Source organism: Mus caroli, chromosome X (assembly GCF_900094665.2).
Source record: "Mus caroli chromosome X, CAROLI_EIJ_v1.1, whole genome shotgun sequence".
NCBI classification, from domain to species: domain Eukaryota; kingdom Metazoa; phylum Chordata; class Mammalia; order Rodentia; family Muridae; genus Mus; species Mus caroli.
In genome coordinates, this window is record NC_034589.1 from 30,062,473 (window position 1) to 30,067,950 (window position 5,478).

General features: G+C 38.6%; 1 protein-coding gene across 4 annotated transcripts in view; it reads right to left on the reverse strand.

Moving 5' to 3' along the window:
• Nucleotides 1-5,478, reverse strand: part of CXHXorf56 (chromosome X CXorf56 homolog) — a 78,733-nt gene that overhangs the window by 59,060 nt on the left and 14,195 nt on the right. The gene's annotated exons all lie outside the window — the stretch shown is intronic.

A 5,478-nucleotide genomic window follows, 5' to 3' on the forward strand; every position in this document is an offset into this window, starting at 1 on the left:
CTTTAATCCCAGCACTCGGGAGGCAGAGGCAGGCGGATTTCTGAGTTCGAGGCCAGCCTGGTCTACAGAGGGAGTTCCAGGACAGCCAGGGCTATATACAGAGAAACCCTGTCTCGAAAAACCAAAAAAAAAAAAAAAAAAAAATATTGGAAAAGACAGAAATTCAGAATAGCCAAAGTAACTCTAAAACAAAACAAGGTTGGAAGAATCATGACCCAGCGGTAAAACTAACCATAAAGTTACAATCACCAAATCAAGGCATTCTATATAGCCAGGCAGAGTGGCACATGCTTAGGGTTATGGTTACTTGGAAAGCTGAGGCAGGAGGATCACATGAGCCCCTAAGTTCATAGCCAGCCTGGGAAACCTAACAAAACTAAACAGACAAAACTAACGAAGATCTGTAGGGCAATGCTCAATGGCAAAGTGTACTGCCAGAGCCTCATGATTAAAAAGGAAAAAGGAAAAGTTCTGTGTAGGTAAAATGACAATGGATGTACAATAAGCTGGCTTTTTTTTTTTTGAGATACAGTCTTGTTTATATAGCCCCTGGTTGGCCTACAACTTGCTATGTAACCAGGCTGGCCTCTGACTCCCAGGGATACAAAGTGCCCTTGCTTTTCTGAGTGCTGAAATTCAAGGTATGTGCTACCACACCCAGACACGAACTGATTTTTGACAAAGCGATACAAGAATAGATGAAGGAAAAATAGTCTTGTCACTAATTAGGTATCAAAACAACTAGACATCTGTGTGCTAAAAGTAAACTGACCCAAAATTTATGTATAATACAGGAACTACTTCAAAACAGACTACAAGTGTAAATGTCAAAATAAAACTTCTTGGAGTACAGAGGGTATTTATAAATGAGTGAAGAAAGGCACTACAGATGCTGGGGAGATGGCTCAGTGGCAAGTGGCTCACTTGCAAGAGCAAGAGCTGAGGACCCATGTTCAGTTGCCAGCACCTATACAGAGGAGGCTCACAATCATCTGTAACCCTAGTTCCAGGGTTCCAATGCCCTCTTTTGGCTTCCACAGGCAACCCCATGCAAGTGGCCACACATGCACACATACACATAAATAACGGTAAAGAGAAATCATTTGTAAAAGAAAATGAAAACACAAACCAGACCAGGAGAGATTGTAAATCATACATCTATATGGACTTAGAGGCAGACGATACAAAGATCTCTTAATAATCATTTTTTTAAAAAAAGCCACTACTTCCAAAAGGGAGGTTTATAAATGGGTAGAAGAGCTAACTACAGACTTTATAGGAGATACACAGATGAAATTTTAACATGTAAATATATGTAGTAAAAAGCAAGCAAGCAAACAAACAAACAACAACAAAACCCCCGTCTTGGATAAATAGTTCTCTAAAGGTATCTAAAAGGCCATATGAAAAGATAGTTGACATTACCCATCATCAAAGAAATGCAGTAAAATACAATGAAATTTCAATAAGGGCACAGAGAAATTTGAACCTTTGCATACAGTTTGTGATTGTAAAAGATTGTGAAACAGTACAACAGCCAAGGAACACAGAATGGAACCTCCTGGAAAAATTACAAATAGGCAGGCCTGGTAAGGGGAGTCTGCAATCCTTGGGAGGCAAATAAATAAATAAAATAAAAGCAAGGTCTGCCTGGGCTACAGAGTTGGCCTGAGGCTAGCCTGGAAAATCTAGCAAGACCCTGTCTCAAAATTTAAGCCCCAAGGACACACTTCAGTGATAGAGTACTTAGCTAGCATGTGGAGGACCCAAGATTCAATGCCCACTACAAAAACAAATCCCAAAACTCTAGAGACATCTTACTTCTGAACTTATCCAAATAAACTGAATCTAGGATGTCAGAAATACTAGGATATATATATATATATATATATATATATATATATATATATATTTTTTTTTTTTTTTTCGAGACAGGGTTTCTCTGTGTAGTTCTGGCTGTCCTGGAACTCACTCTGTAGACTAAGCTGGACTCGAACTCAGAAATCCGCCTGCCTCTGCCTCCCGAGTGCTGGGACTAAAGGCTTGCGCCACCACCGCCCATGTTCACTGCAACATTATCCTAATATAGTCGACTGACAATGAATGAATAAAAAAAGTGTGGTACTGTGCCTGGGAATTATTACTCACCTTAAAAGGGAAGGTGTTTTATCACACACATGAATAAACACCAAGGACTGGTACCATGTGAAGTAAGCCCATCACAAAAAGAAAAGTGCTATACTGATTCCATTCACATTCATTATCTAAAGGAGACAAACTCATAAAAGCAGAAAGAACAGCAGCAGTTACCAGGCATTCGGAGAAACAAAGAAAGGAGTGGTCAATGTATGTATGGTTTCAGATTTAGAAGATGGAAAGTTCTACAGATGTGTATCACAAGGATGTAAATGAATACTACTGAACTGAGTAATTAAAAATGGGTTAGAGAGTCAGGCATGGTGGCACATGGCTTTAATCCTAGGAGGCTGGTGGGTCTCTGAGTTTGAGGCCATTCTAGTCTACATAGTAAGTTTCAGGACAACCAGAGCTCCATAGTGAGAGCCCATCTCACACAAATAACAATAATAATAACAATAATAATAATAATAATAGAGAAACTGGACAGTAGCCCAAGTGTATAGTAGCAGCAGGCAGGAAGGTTCAAAGTCACTGCTAGTGGTAGAGCCTGACCAGCAGCTACTAGATACTACATTCAATTTTTGCTAGCAGCAAAAAACCCCCAAAAAACAAAAAAAACAAACAAAAAACCCTCTAAAAATCCCACAGTCATTAGGTCTAGGGTGCATTGAAAATACTTTCTGGGGCTGGAGAGATGGCTCAGTGGTTAAGAGCACTGACTGCTCTTCCGGAGGTCCTGAGTTCAATTCCCAGCAACCACATGGTGGCTCATAATCATCCATAATGAGATCTGATGCCCTCTTCTGGAGTGTCTGAAGACAGGGACAGTGTACTTACATATAATAAATAAATAAATCCTTTTTTTTTTAAAAAAAAGGAAAGAAAATACTTTCCTGTTTCCAAAAACTAAAGATAGGAAGCACATTTGCTTTCCATTCTCAGCGCCCACCCATAGCTCCAGTTCCAGGGATCTCATGCCCTCTTCTGACCTTTGTAGGCACCAGGCACACGTGCAACACACATATGCCGGCAAAATGCTCATTCACATAAAATAATACTTAAAAGATCCTAAAAACACCCCATTAAAACTAAGACCCACTAAGTATGGAATCCCGGCATTCAGGAGGTAGAGACAGAAGATCTGGAGTTCACAGTCAACCTCAGGCAGGCAGGGAATCTGAAGTCAGCCTGGGCACTATGAGATTCCATTTCAAAAAACTAAAATGAAAAATAAGAGCTAGTAGCTACACAGGACTCCACCTCAAAACAAAAATATACCTAAGATAATAACCTTTAAAAAACTGTAATAAAAGTAGTATGTTCAACATCATCTGTCATTAGGAATTTAAATGAAAGTCAGTTGATACCTATGAGAAACACACAAATCAGGAGACTAAGGAAACATGGTTCACAGCAATATGAATCTTAAAAATGATCAAAACAAGCTAGTTTCCTTCATTCCATTGTTATTTATTTTATTTCATTTTGAAGAGAGTTTTGCTTGCTATGGCGCTCAGAACTATTCATACATGTCAGCACCCCCAACAAGACAGGTTAGTCTTTAAAAAGCGTTTTAGTTTTTCTTAAGTGATAGTTACAATGCCAAATGTCACCAACTATTAGAGTCAGAATATTTTATAACATTTTCATAATTTTGTCACAGCTGATCACTTGCAGATTGAAGAAAAAGAAAAACAGGCTTATGACTTTTCCAAATGTCAATATGGCTCTTTTTATTAATATTAAAACACATTTGCTAGAAAAATCACTGGAAGTTAATTAAGAATAGAGAAAGTACATCTTATGCACTTACTTGGTACTAATGACATAATATTTCATTATTGTTAGAAGCAGTAAAATGTGTAACTTGAGTCAGATGTTCAAATGGTTAGAGCGAGTTATTTCAGAAAATATGTAGAAGCATAACTACAGAATTGCTTTAGGGAGTTCTCTAGCTTAATATTTTTACATTGCAATTCAATGTTTTTTTTTTTCCAAAATGAAATTATGTTCTGATCGAACGATACAAAATTTCATAGAAGCAGCAGTTCAGCATAGGAAAGAGCTTGAGTTTTAAAGTCAGTCTTCTGGCTTTACCAAAGGCTAGTGGATCTCGGGAAAGGAAAATTCCAAGTTTCAGAGTAAAACAGTGATGGCAATAGTTAACTTATCTCCTAGGAGGTACTAAGAGTGAACTCATACCTCTAAAGTNCTTTCCACAACCAAGTACTCAATGGAGACTAGTGAGTATTAATGTTACTGTTACNACAATTATATTTCATTATTATTAGCAAAATAATCACCCCTCAAATCGAAAATCACACCTAAAAAGGTCTATAAGGATGAGAGCTTGTGAGACTAGAAACAGCTACAGGCTGTGGCCAGAGAATAGAAGCCTGANTTTCTATGGTGGTCTGTGTCTATCCAAGCTGTACACATAAGAATTTGGGGATAAAGTTCAAGTGGNAGAAAGGTAGAGGTCATTGTCTGGACACATTTGACCATTCACAAATGTTAATGTTAATTCTGTCTCACAACTAGGACAGAAAATGAGGTGAAGAATTAGCTATAGGAAGACACTACTGTCTATAGAATAACTGGGAAGGTGGTAACATAGCCCCATTCTTCAAATTCCCAGGATTCCTAATCCACATCAGTCCAGTCATTGCTAGCTCAACTGTACCTCTACTCTAAGTGGNTTTCCCCTGCAGAAACAGAAATCAGAAAAAAGGCAAAGAAANCTATTTCCTGGCAACACCTCATCAACAAGCCTTGACTATTTAAAAAGTGCAATCCATCATAGATAGCACGAGGAAGACAACACATTCCGTGTCTCCTTGGGCCTTGNAAGACAGGCAAACAGAGAACTATATGGAAGAATCACATGGATGCTGACATAATTGAAGGAGAATGACACATTTGAAATGCTCTTCAGCAAATAGCAAACATAAAACAAGATGCCCAACAACAGATAAGCTACTCTCACTACGCCCCCTTCTGTGTACTCACAGAGCATTCTCCCAGCTGACTGACTAACTCCTTTGGGTTACTTAGCAAGGCCATATTTAAATCTGACCTGAGCTATCCTAGCCCTGCATCTGTGATCTGGCTTTCCTGTTTTTTTTTTTTTTTTTTTTGGTGCTGGGGCTGTCCTCACACATGCCTAGCATGCATTCCACTACTGAGCTACACCCCCAGCCACATGGCTTTTCCTTCTTTTATTCTGAAGTCTGACATAGCATGGTTCACCTAGAATTCTAAGATTTTGAGTAAGGAAGTATTTCTGCAGATTTGGTGTTTCTAACATAGGAGAAAGATTCAAACCATAGTCAATTCTAA